Source organism: Lissotriton vulgaris, chromosome 8, assembly GCF_964263255.1.
Source record: "Lissotriton vulgaris chromosome 8, aLisVul1.2, whole genome shotgun sequence".
In the NCBI taxonomy this organism is placed as follows: Eukaryota; Metazoa; Chordata; class Amphibia; order Caudata; family Salamandridae; genus Lissotriton; species Lissotriton vulgaris.
In genome coordinates this window covers 53,684,749-53,702,925 of record NC_141696.1, presented here as the reverse complement: position 1 = coordinate 53,702,925, position 18,177 = coordinate 53,684,749, and the positions used below count along the sequence as shown (strand labels likewise).

The window sequence follows — 18,177 nt, the reverse complement described above, 5'->3', positions numbered from 1 at the left end:
GGGTGACAGATGAGACAGGTACAGTCACCCAGACTGACAGATAAGACAAGCACAGTCATCGAGGCTGACAGATGAGACAGGCACAGTCATCGAGGGTGACAGATGAGACAGACGCAGTCACCGAGGGTGACAGATGAGAGAGGCACAGTGACCAAGGGTTACAGAAGAGACAGCCACAGTCACCAAGGGTGCCAAATGAAACAGGCACCGTAACCAAGACTGACAGCTGAGACAGGCACAGGCACCAAGGGTGCCTGATGAAACAGGCACAGTCACCAAGGCAGACAGCTGAGAGAGGCACAGTCACCAAGGCTTACAGCTGAGACAGGCACAGTCACCAAGGGTTTTTGGAGAAAAGGGGTTAAAGGTCCTGATCCCTTACTCGCAGTAAGATGAGCAAAAATTCGCTTGTTAGATTTCTGCCCTTGACAGGGGGAATCCCCTAACCCCCTAATACATACAAAGTTCACCAGGGTTGTCTGGGCAAAAAAGATTATATGATTTGTTGCAGGGAAATAATTCCAATCACGCACTGATTTTTGTGGTGTGAATTCTTTATGAATGAAACTTCCACCCTATCCTTAAGAGTGAGTGGAGAAACAGCCAACACATGTTTCGCCCCCTTACATGGGCTTCCTCAGGGCATTTTTAGTAACGTAGAATATAGATTAAGTCTTAGAGTCAAAGGAGTCCTAGGATTTTCTTAGCGCATAATGCTGGCCCGAATCGTGGTCGTTAATAGTAGTCGATACCCAAGTTTCATTCATAAGCAATTCACACCACAAAAATCAGTGCGTGATTGGAATTTTTTCCCTGCAACAAATCATAAAACCTTTCTTGCCCAGACAACCCGGGTGAACAGTCACCAAGGCTGACAGCTGAGACAGGCAGAAAGGGTGCCTGATGAAACAGGCCCAGTCACCAAGGGTGCCAGATGAAACAGGCACAGTCACCAAGGCTGACGGAGAAGATGAGTGAGAAATCAGACTCCGAACCATTCAAATATCTACTTCATTGAGGTACTTTTATTGATTACTAAAAAAAATCACTTAAGCTTCATTATAATCAGTGCTTAATTTGTAAAAATAGGAGGAGGCCACTGCAGCTGGCTAAACCCATTGCCGCTGCCAGCGCTACCAATCAAAATTCAGACTATCCCAAGCCCCCATAGCTAGGAAGAATTGCGTTGGAGACAGCTATTAGCTATTTTTCAAATATATATTATATTAATAATAAACTGTTGTTCTGCTCATCTCTATATTAGACAATGTGGCACCTGTCATAAGTGCCAGCGTTGACAATTAAGTGCCAGTGCCGAGCACCGGAAACCACCGGCTCAAATTAAACAATCATTATAATTCATGAATGTCTCTAGAAGGCGCAGGGTGCTTTTTCTGAGAATCACATGGAATGAACAGCGTCTCATTTGCCGTCTTGCGGTTCTGGGCGCTATGATGGTCGCTTCACTCGCGTATTCTTTCGGGACTCCGCACCTCCAGAGAGCTGCCCTCTGTAAAACACCAGAAAAAATGTTAACGTTGACGTCATGTTCAGATGAGACACTTTAGTGTACAATGGTGTCCCTGTCACAGGTGGACATTTCAACATTGTAAATTAAATGAAATACCAGCATTTGTAAAGCGCACAGCTAACTCCGGAGATGTGTCCCGGCGCTGGGGGCCGTCGGGAAGAGTAAGTGAGCTTTTGCCCAGAGTCACATGGTGCTGGGCTAACCTGCTGCCAGGGATCGAGCTGTGAACCCTGTGGTCCGGAGTCAGGCACCCTGGCCGCTGCGCCACACCTCTGGGAGGGGCCGGGTTCTTGGTGTCAAGGAGCCGGAATCAACCGGAGGATCAAACAGTGAAAATACGGTGCTCCTCACATAGCACTCCCTCCGAGTTTGACAAGAGACGGCCCTCGTCTAGTCTCGCTGTATCTTTATTATCCATTCATTATGCCTGGCATTTGCCAAGACTTTTTGATTTTACTAAAATAAGTGTAATATAATTACTTTAGTGTTGCCTTTATGTTTGGAGCCTGCATCTTTATCAGTCCCGACTCCTACCAATGCTGTTCCTTTTCAAGAGTTCTGTTTTTCTGACTTGCTATTTCACAGCATACTAAATTGTGTCCTTTTGAAACTGCTCTGTATTACGATTTCTTCTTTTTACTTCTTTCTTTCTCTGTTTCCTTTGTTCCTTCTTTCTTTTCTTTCCTTTTCTTTCCTTCTTTCATTCTCACTTCCCTTTTCTATTCCTTTCTTTTTTCGCTCTCTTTCTTTCTCCTTTTATTCTTGGCATCTTTTATTCCTACTTTTCTTCTTTCCTTCCTTTTCCCTCTCTCTTACTTACTTGTTCCTTCCTTTCTTTCTCCCTGTTTTCTTTCTCGCCTCTCCCTTCTCTCTTTCTTTGCTTCTTTCTTACTATCCTTCTTTCTTTCTTTCTTTCTTTCGTCTTTCTTTCCTTCTCTCTTTTCTTCTATTTCTTTCTTTCTTCTTTCTTTCTCAAAGTCCCATCTCTTAACAAAGCTGTAATACATTCCTTTTCAAGTGGTTTATTTTTCTGACTTGCTATTAAACATCATACTGACTTGCGTTAGTTTGAAACTACTCTGTATTAAGTTATCTTCGTTTACCTTTTTTTCTTTCTTTCCTATTTTCTTTCTTTCTTTCCTTCTTCCTTCTTTTCTTTCCCTTTCTTTCCTTTTTTCATTCTCTCTTCTCTTTTCTATTTCTTTCTTTCTGTTTCTTTATTTGACCTTCTTTAATTCATGGCTTCTTTAATTACTTATTTGCTTCTTTCCTTCCCTTACCTTCTCTCTTACTTACTGTTCCTTCCTTCTCTTCCTTTCTTTCTTTCTCTCCTTCTATTACCTTCTCTCTTTGTTTGCTTCTTTCTTTCTTTCTTTGGGTCTTTCTTTCCTATGTTCTTTCTTTCTTCTTTTCTTTTGCTTTGTTTCCTGTTTTCATTCTCTCTTCCCTTTTCCATTTCTTTCTTTCTGTGTATTTCTTTCTCCTTCTTTCATGCTTGGTTTCTTTCATTCCTTCTCTTCTTCTTTCTTTCCCTTCCCTTCTCTCCTACTTGCTCCTTCCTTCTCTTCCTTTCTTTCTTTCTCTCCTATTTCCTTCTCTCTTTGTTTCTTAGTTTCTTTCTTTGTTTGTTTGCTTCTTTTTTCTTTCCTTCTTCTTTTCTTTCTTTCTTGTTTCCTTTCTTTTTTCCATTATTTCTTTCTCAAAGGCAAGAAGCTTGCAGCCAATGCCAGACTGATTGACTTTTTAAGTAGTTACCTTTGGTGCCAGGAAGTACTGTGGTAACATCATTTTTTTTAGATCAAAAAAACTATTTTGCCTGCAGTACATTTTTAGATTGCTGAGGTCCCAGCATCTTCCTAAAAATGAAAATTTGCAAAAACCATGAGAAAACAAAAGAAGAATTGTCAGAAGGCTGGCAGTCAACGGCAGACCTATTGTCTTTGTTAATGCTTGTTCTTCTTTTCTTCCTTGTGCGTTAGTGTCCTCAATATCCTGACTGGTTGATTTAATGACTGACAATTGTACAGTTGTATGTACCTTCAAAGGAGGCTTCTAGGCGCTGATCTGAGCCTGCTACCTAACCTTAGCACGCCCAAGCATGCATGATGTTTCAGGACTGAGGGGCATATTTACAAGCTGTGTGCGCGACCGGAACGTCACTTTTTGTGGCATTCCGGCAGCACACAGGGCTTAACCGCATCTACAAGACCACGTCAAGCCACCCTGCGTGGCTTTTCATGGCCTTGTAGATATAGAGAAAGGTGGGGCAACGCAAGTCGCTGTGTTGCTTTTCTCTGCCCTTAGAAGAAGATCCATGGGTGTTACTGCGGGTGTTCCCACTCAACGCCCATGGAATTTGACACTGACCCAGATTTACAACATTAGGTAAACCTGGGGCACCGCTAAAATCAGCAGCACACATAGAAAGAGGAAACACCACTCGTGATTGTCTTTATGCAGGAAGGTGCCGCTCCCTACACAAAAACAATTGTGCCAACAACACAGACACCCTTGCACCACGGTGCAGGGGTGTCTGCTTTGGCGCACGGCTGCAAAATGTGCCCAGCAGCTGGCTGAAAGGACAGGAATGCACTGTATCTTGTAAATACGGTGCATTCATGCCCTTCCGAAATGGTGTAGGGCAGCACAGCAAAATGATTTGCGACGCTGCCCCACCTCAATTCATTGTCAATATGCCTCTAAGTACTCAGGGTGTCATCTAGGAGGCACAGGGGTCACAAGTGCTCCTGGTATTTCTGATTCCAAATCCATTCGGCTGCTGTGTGGCCTGTGTGATTTGACAAATCTGAACATCTTGGTGCCACTTGGTTGTCCTAGTAATTTAGGGCCCTAGTTATCAAAAGTTTGTGTCGTGTTTGCGTTGCGTCTGCACCACGCAACGTTGTGCCTGTGCGAAGCAAACCCTAAAATACAATTTATTAAGCCGCGCAAGGCCACCTTGCATGGCCCCGAGTGGCTTAAAAATTCCAGAGTAGTGCAACGGATCGTAAAACGGGGAGTCACGTTGCTCTGTTCTGAGAAGGCATTCCATGGACTTTGCGTGGGTATTCCCACCCAACTCGTATGGATTATGACGCATTCCCAGATTTACCATCTCTGGTAGCTCTGGGAGTGCGCCAAAAAGATACCCCCCCCCCCCCCCACCCCTTGGAGAGGCATAATGAGCAGAAATGTCATCATTTCTCCTCGTTACTTCTTCTCTCGTTGCTTGGTGCATTCTGCAGCAAGCATAGAAAGAGGAATTTGCCTCTCAGGATTGTTTTTGTGCAGGAAGGTGTGCCCTCCTGCACAAAAACAATCCTCAAGCAATGAAGACAGCTTTGCACCATGGTGCAAGGGTGCCTGCGTTGGGGAAAGACTGGAATGTGCCATGGTGAAGGGGGAGGGAGCAGGAGAGAGGAGAACATTACTCTCGCTTCTAAAAATGCAAACCAGGACATTAGATGCTTTCAAAGATGACATGATGGATGTAACGATTCAGAAAAGGGGGTGGTGATGAACAGAGTATCTGAATTAAGCAGACCACTCTTACCCAGTCCAAAGATCAGGGCTCGATCCATCACTGTTTTTTAGCTCACTGCACCATCCCAGCTCAGAACCTGGCTACATGCAAATTAGTCTGTCCCTGGCCCAGTGCATCATGGGAGCAGGGCAGACCAAACTACCAAGCCAATTCTTGTACTGGAAAGGAAACAAGCTTCCGGGGACCGGTTTCTGGCATTTAAGCCGTCTTCGGCCCGGCTTGCTTGAATCCTGATGGTGCAATGAGCTAGGGACTCACATCTGAGTATACCCTTCCACGCTTATGGTGGACAAAACGATTCAGAAAAGGGGGTGGTGATGGACAGAGTATCTGAATTAAGCAGAACACTCCTACCCAGTCCAAAGATCAGGGCTTGATCCATCACCGTTTTTTAGCTCACTGCACCATCCCAGCTCAGAACCTGGCTACATGCAAATGAGTCTGTCCCTGGCCCAGTGCATCATGGGAACAGGGCAGACCAAACTACCAAGCCCTGATCTTTGGACTGGGTAAGAGTTGTCTGCTTAATTCAGACACTCTGTTCATCACCACGCCCTTTTCTGAATCGTTTTTGGCCACTATAGGTGTGGCAGGGTATACTCAGACATGAGTCCCTTTCTCACTGCACCATCAGGATTCAAGCAAGCCGGGCCGAAGACGGCTGAAATGCCAGAAACCGGTCCCCGGTAGCTTGTCTCCTTTCTGGTGAAGAATTGGCTTGGTAGTTTAGTCTGCCCTGTTCCCATGATGCACTGGGACAGGGACAGACTGATTTGCATATAGCCAGGTTCTGAGCTGGGATGGTGCAGTGAGATAAATAACGGTGATGGATGAAGCCCTGATCTTTGGACTGGGTAAGAGTGGCCTGCTTAATTTAGACACTCTGTTCATCACCACCCCCTTTTCTGAATCGATGATGGATGTAAAGCACAATTATTACAGAGCTCTCTAGTCTCACAGTTCCATGTTTGAGTTACTCACCCAGTCCTTACGTTGCATTGTGGGATTCGTAGTCAGGAGCCATTGCATACAGACACTTGCCTCCAGGGCAGGCTCATATAAAAAACTTTAATTATGGTTGTCAGTCATTAGAACCACATGTCAAGCAACGACATAAAGCTCAACTCGACCAAAACAGAATTTCTACTCATACAACCAACCACAGACAAGCTCAGATACCAGGACAGCTGTCTAGCATGAGGCTAGGTTGGTTCACATCTCATCCTCAGTCACCCCTGACGCTGCAGGCGCTGCAGAGGGATTACAGGCAGCAAAGGGCTAGGGAAAGCCCAGCTCCCTGAAGCAGGCAGTAGAATGAGTGTCCAAGCCCAGGTCCTCTTCTGGTGGGGACAAAGCCCTCCGTGCCAAAGGTCCTGTCTCTACAACGCCATTACCAGAGGTTGTACGCATGCTGTCCCCAAGCCCGCTTCATCTTAAAACCCCCAGCATCACCTACAAAACAGCAACACTCTACCCCCCAAAACATCTGTTAAAAGTTAACCATTTCTGGCAGTGGACGTGACACAAGGCGGCAAGATATCTCCAGGCTTGAAACCAACAAGTGGAAAAGAAGGGAAAACCTGAAGCCAAACCTTCTCCGAGAAAAATAATAGACAGCCTGTAGACATCCTCTTGACTCTACACACCGAGGACATGCTACAGCCTGCGTCATACAACAGGCGTAAGCCCTCCCTCATGCAGATCAGGGAGGAGCTAACCCTCATGCTTTGCCATTGGTTGGATGGCTGTCCATCAAGATCATGACATCTTGTCGATGATTAGTTTGTCCCGCTTGTTTTTAGGTCGAGCCTAGCAGCACATGCGCTGCTCTGTGAGGCTGGTAGTAGCTTCACCCGTGACATCATCTACACCTCGCACTCCCCATTAGCGCCTCTGTGTGGCTGTTTAAATTCCTTTCCTTTCAGTGGCTACTTTTTGCATTTGTCTCTCCTTTTAATGGGAGGTTTCTCTCCTTGGCGACTGGTTGTCTTACTTTGTTTTCGCACTTTGTTTTCAGTTTACGACTGCTTTTGGAACAAAGAAAGACTTGCTCATTATTTCTTAGCATGAGCAGAAGAACGACAGGCGAACTCTGGAATGCATTAATTTCATTTAACTTTCAAGGAGCCCCTCACCGCATGGCATCGTGTTTTATATGGTAGGCACGGGAAACAGATTCATAGAATGAAGAAAGCTTTGCTCAATATCTCTTAGCTGGGATGGGCGAACTCTGGAATGTGTTCATTTCTCTAAACTTTCAAGGAGCCCCTCACCCAGGGGCTTCAGCCCCCCTAGCGTCTTGTGTGTCAGTCCGGGCTGGAGCAGCTGTGGGCTCGCCTGGGCAGTGTCTGGAGTCTTATCTCCAGCACGCACGCCCGAGTTTTTCACAGGTCTTTAAAGTACCATTTGCATATTTACAACTACTGTAAACTTCTGACAGAGGCTTCCTTTTTTGCTGGTTCCAGTACCCCCTCGGCCCCCACTCTGCCTATTCCTTACATTTGTATTTTAAATTTACTGCCAAAGTGTGAGAATGCATTTCATGAAAAGGAATATAAAGTAGGGTTGCCAAAAGAAAAATGTCAGCCAGGTGTTGTTTAAAGAGCCTGAAAAGACTTTGTCTTGACACTAAATAGGTTTAGAAATAAAGAAGTATGTATTCATTTGTAATGTGACTTTTCTGTCTTTGTTCCCTTTAATTATCAGTCATGGATTATTCAGGCCACCCTAGAACACAATAAAAGTTATTTCTATTTATATTTGCTGTTCAAAGTATGCACAGACAGTGCTGAAAATACAGCTTTAGGTGACTGCTTATTTTTGTACGGTCTGGGACATCAAGAGAATGAGCTAGCAACCCTAATCACAAGACTGGAAGTTTGTTGCAGGATCAGCACATTATTTATTTCCTCCACCCTTGATCCCTGATTAATGCCGTAATAGCACTAGTTTACCTCTATCTGAAACCCTGCAATGCCGTCAATAACATGCGGACTTACTTCAAGTGTCTGGGAATGCAGACACCACACTTTAATTTACTCCACACCACTCTGCTTTACTCCACTCCTCAACACCACTCTGCTTTACTCCACTACTCAAAACCACTCACCTTTACTCCATGTCACTCTAATTTGCTCCAATCTGCTTTACACCATTCAACGCAACTCTGCTTTACTCCACTTCACTCTACTTTACTCCGCACCACTGTAATTTCATCCAAAGTACTCTGCTTTACTCCATTCCACCCAACTCTGCTTTACTCTACCATGCTCTGCATTACTCCATGCCACTCTGCTTTACTCCATACCACTCTGCTTTACTCCACACCACTCTGCTCAACACCTCTCATCAATACTCCACGCCGCTCTGCTTTAATTCACTCCACACACCGCTGCTCTAATTTACTCCACTCCACTCTGCTTTACTATGCTCCACTCTGCTTTATTCCATGGTCACTATACTCAACACCACTCTGCTTTACTCCACTCTGCTTAACTCCACTCTGCTTTACTCCACTCAACTTCACTCTACATTACTACACGCCACACTGCTTTACTCCACTCGACTACGCTCACCTTCACTACGCCACCTCCACTACACTTTACTCCACTATGCTTTGCTCCACTCTGCTTTACTCCACTCTGCTTTACACCACGCCCCTTTAATCCACTCCCCTTTACTCCAGCCCACTCCTCTCAACGCCGCTCTGCTCTAATCTACTCCACTCTACTCAGTGCCACTCTGCATTACTCCACTACCCCACTCCAGTCTGCTTCAATCCACCGCACTCTACTCCACTCTGCTTTACTCCACACCACTCTACTCAATACCTTTCTGCTTTACTCCACTCCACTCTGCTTTACTCCACCCTGCTTTATTCCTCTCAACTCCACTTTATTTTACTCCACGCTACTTTACTCCACTCCACTATGCTCGCCTCCACTATGCTCACCTCCACTCTGCTTTACTCCACCCTGCTTTACTCCACTCCGCTTTACTCCAGCCCACTCCGCTCAATGCCACTCTGCTTTACTCCATGTCACTCTGCTCTACTCCACTCTACTCAGTGCCACTCTGCTTTACTCCACTCCACCACTCCACTCTACTTCACTCCACTCCTCTCAATGCCGCTCTTCTTTACTTCACTCCACTCAATGCCACTCTGCTCTACTTCACTTCTATTTAATCTACTCTGCTTTATTCCACGCCACTCTGCTTTGCACCACTCTGCTTTACTACACTCAACTCAACACCACTCTGCTTTACTCCACTCAACACGACTCTGTTTCACTCCAACCCACTCTGCTTTACTCCCCGCCACTCTGCTTTCCTCTACAACACTCTGCTTTACTCCCCGCCACTCTGCTTTCCTCTACAACACTCTGCTTTACTCCCCGCCACTCTGCTTTCCTCTACAACACTCTGCTTTACTCCAAGCCAATCCAGTCTGCTTTACTCTAACCATCTCTGATTTATTCCACTCCACTGTACTCCACTCTGCTCAATGCCACACTGCTTTACTCAACCGCACTCTACTTTATTCCACTCCACGCCATTCTGGTTTACTTCACTCTGCTTTACTCCATGCCACTCTACTTTGCTCCACGCCACTCTCCTTTACTCCACGCGACTCTCCTTTACTCCACGCCACACCATTCTACTTAACTCCACACCACTTAGCTTAACTACACACCACTCCACTCTGCTTTACTCCATGCCACTCCACTCTGCTGTACTCCACGCCATTCCACTCTGCTTTACTCCACACCACCCCACTCTGCTTTACTCCACTCCTCTCTGCTTAAATCCATGCCACTCTGCTTTACTCCATGCCACTCTACTTTGCTCCACGCCACTCTCCTTTACTCCACGCGACTCTCCTTTACTCCACACCATTCTCCTTTACTCCACGCCACACCACTCTACTTAACTCCACACCACTCTATTTAACTCCACACCACTTAGCTTAACTACACACCACTCCACTCTGCTTTACTCCATGCCACTCCACTCTGCTGTACTCCACGCCATTCCACTCTGCTTTACTCCACACCACCCCACTATGCTTTACTCCACTCCTCTCTGCTTAAATCCATGCCACTCTGCTTTACTCCACACCACTCTACTTAACTCCACACCACTCCACTTAACTCCACACCAATCCACTCTGCTTTACTCCATGCCACTCCACTCTGCTGTACTCCACGCCATTCCACTCTGATTTACTCCACACCACTCCACTCTGCTTTACTCCATGTCACTCCACTCTGCTGTACTCCTAGCCATTCCACTCTGCTGTACTCCACACCACCCCACTCTGCTTTACTCCATGTCACTCCACTCTGCTGTACTCCTAGCCATTCCACTCTGCTTTACTCCACACCACCCCACTCTGCTTTACTCCACTCCTCTCTGCTTAAATCCATGCCACTCTGCTTTACTCCACACCACTCTACTTAACTCCACACCACTCCACTTAACTCCACACCAATCCACTCTGCTTTACTTAATGCCACTCCACTCTGCTGTACTCCACGCCATTCCACTCTGCTTTACTCCACACCACTCCACTCTGCTTTACTCCATGTCACTCCACTCTGCTGTACTCCTAGCCATTCCACTCTGCTGTACTCCACACCACCCCACTCTGCTTTACTCCATGTCACTCCACTCTGCTGTACTCCACGCCATTCCACTCTGCTTTACTCCACACCACCCCACTCTGCTTTACTCCACTCCTCTCTGCTTAAATCCATGCCACTCTGCTTTACTTCATGTCACTCTGCTTTATTTCACGCCACTCTGCTTTACTCCACCCCCCTGCAATCCACACCACCTCACAACACTCCACTCTACACAACTCCACTCCACTCTATCCCTATTACTCACCTCTATGTAATGCCACCACACACACCACCACTCAATGTTTTACCAATCCATGCAGCGCCACCTCACTTTACAAATAAACAACAGGAGAGTGACACGACTAAGAGACAAAAGAACCTCACAAGGAATTGTGTGAGGGACAGACAAAGAAAGAGTGAAAAATGGTGAAGTCAACACAGAATGATGGTTAGGAAGAACCCTCACTCACCAACCTGGTGGTGACATGCTTCATCATCGGGTTCCCACTGGAAGGACCCAGCGTCCTCCCAGTGTGCTACAACGCCTGTTTACAGCGGAGCTGGTTCTTGTGTGTGTTGAGGTGATAAGAGTAACCCAATTGTGCTCAGTGAAATTCAAAAAAAGGGGGGAAGAAATAAAAAATGCTAGGTTGTGACTGCTACTATTTTATTATTAGTCCAACCAGCACTGGTTAAAAACAAGTGATGAGTGGAATCATAGGTATAGTCTCAGTAAATGGAGACCCCTAGTCCTCAATAGATACTAGAATAAATTTGGTCAACATGTTTCTGCTAACAGAGCCCGAGTCGCTCAGCATTCATCAGGACCAGTAGTGTGATCCACCGGCACTCTGCACACGCTAAGGTGCATCCAACCGTGAGGATATTAGTGTGAAAAAGGTTAAAAAAGTAATACTTTGCTTAAGTATACTCACGGCTAATGCCGTAATGGTGCACACTCAGCTAATCGCTGGGGCCAATTACCTGTAAAACAAATTGTGTTAGGCATAATACAAATTGACAATGTTCAAATCTTTCGTGCAGTACTTTATGATCTCACTCCTTTCACCAAAATCCACCGTTCCCAGTGATCTCTTATGAGGAACAGATGTGGAAATGTGAAAAGTGCACTTTGCTATATTAATTAGACAAAATATCATAGTGTCTGTCTCAAGTGCCTGGTAACATGTTGCAGGCGGCACTCTACGCCACTTCATCTATCAATCAATCAATCAATCAATCAGGGTTTTTTTAAAGCATGCTACTCATCCATGAGGGTCGCAAGGCACTGGGTGGGTGTGCAGCTCCGGTTCAGTCAAAGAGCCAGGTCTTGAGGCCCTTCCTGAAGGTGTGCAGAGTGGGGGAGCATCTGATGTTGACTGGAAGCTCGTTCCAGGCCTTTGCTGCGATGTAGGAGCAGGCTCTTCCACCTGCTCTGGTTCTACTAGGGCGAGGTCAGCGGGGAGGAGGTTACTTTTGGGTACTTGGAAGGAGGCTGTTTTGTTGAGGTATTTGGGTCTGATGTGGGAGGGATTTGTGGGCATGTGTGAGTAGCTTGAATGTTACTCTCTTCTCGATGGGGAGCCAGTGGAGGTTTTGTTGGTTCAGGGTCATGTGCTCATGTCCTGGGGTTCCGAGGACGAGTCTCCCTGCGGTGTTTTGGATGGTTTGGAGCTTGTGTAGCTGGGATTTGTTACCGTAGTCCAGTCTGAGGGTTATGAGTGCATGAGTGACAGTCTTTCTGAATTCGGGGGCATCCACTTGAAGGTCTTGCGGAGGATGCGAGGAAGTTGAAACAGGTGGAGGCGACGGCATTGATCTGGCAGGTCATGGTGGAGGAGGAGTCTAGAATGATGCTGAGGTTTCAGGTGTGGTCTGTAGGAGTGGGTGGGTTTCCGAGGGTAGAGACCCCAGGTGTCGTCCAACACTGTGGGGGAGGGGACAAGGACCTCTATCTTCTCTGAGTTGAGCTTCAGGCAGCTGTTGCTCATCCAGGCTGCGACATCTTTCATTCCTTCCTGGAAGCAGAGTCTGGTGTCTTGAGGTTTTTCGTCAGGGAGAGGATGAGTTGGGTGTCGTCAGCGTAGGATAATATGCTGAGCCCATGCTGTCTGACGATGGCGGCGATGGGGGCCATGTAGATGTTGAAGAGCAGGGGCTGAGCGAGGATCCTTGGGGTACTCCACAGTTGATCTCTGTGCATTCGGAGAGGAAGGGTGGGAGTCTGATCCTTTGGGTTCTGCTGGTGAGAAAAGAGCAGATCCAGTCGAGGGCAGTTCCCCCGTATGCTGGCGTCGTGGAGTCTGGCAACAAGAGTGATAAGGGAGATGGTGTTGAAGGCTGCAGAGAGGTCTAGAAGGATGAGGGCCGCAGTGTGGCCCTGGTCGAGTAGCATGAGGATATCATTGGTGGCGGTGAGAATGGCAGTCTTGGTGCTGTGGTTGCTGCAGGATCCAGACTGGGAGGAGTCGAGGATGGCGTTCTCTTTAATGAAGGTGGTCCACTGGGCGTTGATGAATCTCTCAGTGACTATGGCTGCAAGAGGAAGGAGAGATATGGGCGGGTCGTTTGTCAGGTCCGCCTGGTCAGCCGAGGGTTTCTTGAGGAGGGGCTTGACTTCTGTCTGCTTCCAGTCATCAGAGAAGATGCCCGATTCGAAGGAGGCGTTAATGGTCCGGCATAGTTCGGGTGCTATGCCGGCGGTGGCTCTGTGGTAGATGTGCGGCGGACAGGGGTCTGTGGAGGCTCCTGAGTGGGTGTTCTTCATGGTCATGGTGGTATCTTTGGTGGTAGCAGGTTTCCAGGTGGTGAGGGTGGGCTGGTTGTCGATAGCAGAGGGGAGGGTGGTGTCTGGAGTCTGTTTGATGAAGATGTAATAGAGGGCCTTGATTTTCAGGTGGAAGTAGGAGCTGAGCTTGTTGCTAAGTTGCAGAGGTCCTGGGATGGTGGGACATCTGTCGCTTCACTAGGGGGTTTGGTGAACTGCTGTATAACGTTGAAGAGCTCCTTTGCGGTACTGGTGTTGGTGTGGATTTTGTTCGGCATGAAGGTCCTCTTGATGGCTCTTATGCGCTGGTGGTATTTGGTCATGGCATTTCTGTAGGTGTCCAGGTCTTCTGTGGTTTTCCTGTTTCTCCAGAGTTTCTCGAGACTCAGCAGGAGTGCCTGGCTTCTTGGAGGTCGGTGGTGAACCAGGTGGCCTTCAGGGGCATTGCCTATCGGAGTGGCAGAGGTGTGCAAGCTTGTCTGCGCAGCTGGTAATCCAGTGGTGTAGTTATTTGTCAGCAGAGTTGGCCTCGGTCGTGGTGGAGGGGAGTCTTGGGAGAGGTTAGTTCCTTCGTGGCGGCCGCGGGGCGGGATTGGGTGCGGTGGTGGTGTTGAAGGTGAAGTGTACACAGTGGTGGTCTGTCTAGATGGGCTGTGAGGTGTAGCTGAAGTGGGTATTTGTCCCTCCTGCAAACTTTCTATGTAAAACTTTATCTATTTAAATTTTGTTAAAAATGTATATTATGATTAGTGCTCAACCAGTACAAATATTACATACCAAATGGCTTTCCAAACTAAACGGCCAATCCATTTATACTTTATTTCAAATATGTATTTGTGACCATGCTTAATTCACAAGATCCTGTTACAGGGATTTATTCATTTACAAAAGCTACAGGCCCACTGCCAGTAATCTGCATATAAAGCACTATAATTATTTTATTATGGTTTGCTAGCAGTTGATTAGAAGGGCAATGCAGCCAATTTTAACTTACATTTAGAAAACCCTTTGCTGTCTTAAGCAGTAACTGCCATTACAATGATATCAACTTAAAAGTTACCGATAGGCCAGTAGTTTTGTCGTTTTCATCTAAAAGTTCACTATTATAAACATGTTACATTGGTCCATAGGGAGATATATATTACATTTGCTCTTATAGCCCTTTTAATAGTTTGCAGACAAACAAAATTAATCTAATTGCAATTGGTGATTTTATTTATGTAAGGATGCGTATACCACCCACATACACCCCAGCAAAACACACTAACCACATGCACCCCACCAAAACAACACACCACTACATTCCACACCATGCCACTGCCTGCCACTACACTAAGCAGAACTTGAACACCAAGTTTTCAGTACAAAGCATAGCAGCCATACTGCTCTACAACATACCTTGGAGAAGTGTGGCTCAATGGTTAGAGCGGCAGACCCTGATGCAGAGGTCTAGCCTGGGACCAGGGTTCAATTCCCCGCCTCGGCGGGTCTTGGGCTCAAAAATTCAACAGACCTGATAATTCTCGCCTCGGTGCCTATTCCAATCATGGAGTCCCACTCTGCAACTCTGGGCAATAGATTGATTAATCTCCACAACGGCCCCCACAAGGCTAAGGATGCCTGGCCTCCACCTTGGGGGTGCCCAGGAGTGGACGCCTCACAGGGAAAGCCAGGATGGGTTCCACAGCGGTATTTGTACAAGCGCCTTGAGACCCTTGCGGGTGAGTAGTGCGCTATACAAGTATCAATTTACATTTACCTTAAAAACATTGCCAATAGCTCTGGCTAAACACTTACAAGGTCCCAAAGGCGAGACCTATTGGCTATGCCAGTGCTTGTTTCATTAGTGATGATGGTCAAGTAATTCTTTTGCGTTTCAGAAACAACCTGTCACGTTTGATGAATTCACTTTGCTGAAACAATGACGTTTTAAGAGCTGATTTATGGCTTTTTTGTTTAGATACTGAGTCCTGTTTGTCTAGATGACATTCTTAGGCTATTTACTATCACCTCTGCAAGCTCATTTGTTTACTTTGCTGTCTTCTTAAATTGTTGTTGGGTTTCCATCTTTTGTTTACAAGTAAAGACCTGCACGTGCATAAGGTTTCTTAGGCTGCACCAAAAGTACTGGACAGCAACAAAAGTACTTACTATGCACTAATTGTCTCCTTATGCCATTAACAGTACAAGGCAAACTTCTGACTCCTTTTGTGCTGCAAAATGCAGCACAAAAGGCAAGAGGAAGTAAGAATGAGAAATAGAGATGTTTCTTCTTGTTACACCTCTGTTGAGCAGGCGCGCCATTTTGGCGCAAACCTGTTTTACTGCCTTTCATAAATGTGGATTTGCCTCATAATACATGGGTGGATGCAGAGGAACGCCCGTGCTCTACCCTTGTAACACCTCCCCAACACAGTGCAATGTGGCGCGGTGCAAGGTGCTGCGTCGGTTTATTTTTTATACAAAGCCCTGGCAGGGGACGCAAATTGCCCGTTGTGTGGCTTTGTAAATCTTGACTAGTATTTGATGTTGTTGCTGCGCCAAAAAGTGATGTAATCATGATGGAAAATTTTGAAATCTGGGCACCAGTGAACACAATATGGGTATGAAGAAATGCAGTTTCAGAATGTGCCCAAGAATCTGAGTTTAGGAAAAGGGGTAGTTCCTACCACTCCACAGCCCAGATTATCATAAGGGTCACCCAAAGCTGCTCAGCCACCAAAGTGGCTGTGCTGCGTACCAAGGAGAGCAGGTAAGTATTAACTCTACAGAAATATGGCAGTCTCCTTGTCTCTGTAGTGTCGGCACACAATTGAACTGCCGAGCGTGACGTGCACACATTTGCACCATAGTGCATATTACTCATTCCCCCTTCACCTGTACATAACACCCGGTCTCTGATGTACTGATTCCCTCTTCACCTGTACATGATACCTGGTCGCTACTGCACCCATTTCCTCGTCTCCTGTACATGATACCTGGTCTCTGTTGTACTTATTGACGCGTCACCAGTATATAATACCTGGCCTCTTGCACTCAGCCTCTCTCATCTGCACCTAGTACCTGGACTCTTGAACTTACTCCCTCTTATCAATGTCTGGTACCTGGTTCTATTTGCACCCACTCCCTCTCAGCTGGTCTGCCTTGTACTCTTGGTCACCAGAATGTAATATCTGTTTTTCCTGTGCTCACCTCCTCCTAGTTATATACAGTATTAGCACGCTTCGATTGACGCAAATGAGTAGCGTGTCGATATCTGATAATTCACTTACTTGCAAGGGTTGAGATTCCATGCTAGGTGCTTTGGCGGCCACGTTGAGCTTGGAAGTGTGCCCGGATAAGTCCTGTTGCCTCGTGGGCAGGAACTCTAGTCCCTGTGCTTTTCATGATGGGCTCTACGTCCTTGCAAGCGCTTAGATTCTCCTTGGATATGTCCAGCTTGAGAATTTTCCCCTCAGGGAGAAAGAAGGCGAAGCTGGGGTTGTTCCAGACACACTTTGGTTGGCTGCTCCCTTTTAGCACTTCCACTTTTCCCTGGCGATCAATTCTCAGAGTGAACGTGCTGCTGGTGGACTCTAGTTTGAACATGAAGACCCCATCCTCTGTCTGGTAGACCGTCTCTTGAGAGTCGCGTGTGATCTTTGGCAGATCTTGGAACCAGCTATCATACTGTGGTCCATGGACCAGGACGGCATGGAGTATCTCCTGCTGGTAGGTCCAGGTACCAAGGATGCGGAACACCGGCGGCCCACCAATGCAGTGCTGGTCCTGGTACGCGGCGACCAGATCCTCCACCGGGAAGGAAAACTTGAAGTTCCCATAGCGAGAACCATCCTCGAAGACAGGGGAATTGGCGAACTGGTTGCATATCCTCCTCTTCATCGAGGACACTTGCACACTACTGCGAGGAAGCCCCTTGACGCCGGCTCCTCTAATTGAGCTAGTCCTTTTCTTGGGGACAGCAACGCTCCACCATGAGAAGCGCCTCCATTCTGCAGTGCTGTTTTTTTATATATTTTTTGGTTTTCCTCTAAAGCCTCCATCTTCCATGATCCCTTGGAAGCCTTCCTTCCCAGTGACATGCTGCAGCCTGGAGGCCGCGAGGCAGGTTGGGTCCCTCATCATGCAGTGCATGATGGGATTATCCCTCTGAGCTGTGATGTTGCGGAGCATGGTCAGACTCGAATCTCTACCCCTGACCGCACCAGCAGCTTCCTGCCTTGTCAGGTCCTGCTCTATCTCAGCAATGTTCAAGAAGCGCCCTCTCTGGAAAAACTTGCCGGGCTTAGAGCTTTCCCATTGGTTCTCTCTCAGATTGATAGGAGGGAGAGCCATGGCGCACGGCTCTACCTTCCTTTCTCTGGCTGTCTCTTACAATCTGCTTTTCCGTGTCTCTCACGCTCTTTTATCTTTCTTCCCCCCCCCCCCCCCCCGCTCTGTCATCCTCTCTATCTCACGCTTGCGCCCTTCTCTCTCCCGTCCTCCGTCCTTTGCTCTCTCGAGTCCTCTCCATGCACCTCTCGTTGCTATTCTTTCTGCCTCTCTCTATCTTTATCACTACCAGCTCTCAAGTTCTCTCTGCCCCTCTCTCCGTCGCCCTCTCGTTCTCTCTCTGTCTCTCCTGTCCCTCACTCTCAAGTCCCTTCCTCTTCTTTCGCGGCCTCCTTCTCTCGCCCTCTTCTTTCTTATTCTTTCTCCTTCTCTCTCTCTC

General features: G+C 47.0%; 1 pseudogene across 1 annotated transcript; it reads right to left on the bottom strand.

Moving 5' to 3' along the window:
• Positions 1-1,008: 1,008 nt before the first annotated feature.
• On the bottom strand, positions 1,009-17,848 carry LOC147693366 (uncharacterized; annotated as a pseudogene). The gene is made up of 2 exons (XR_015299102.1): positions 16,739-17,848; positions 1,009-1,510 (listed from the first exon to the last, which is right to left on the bottom strand). The product of XR_015299102.1 is annotated as an uncharacterized LOC147693366 (transcript).
• Between the last annotated feature and the right edge of the window lie 329 nt (positions 17,849-18,177).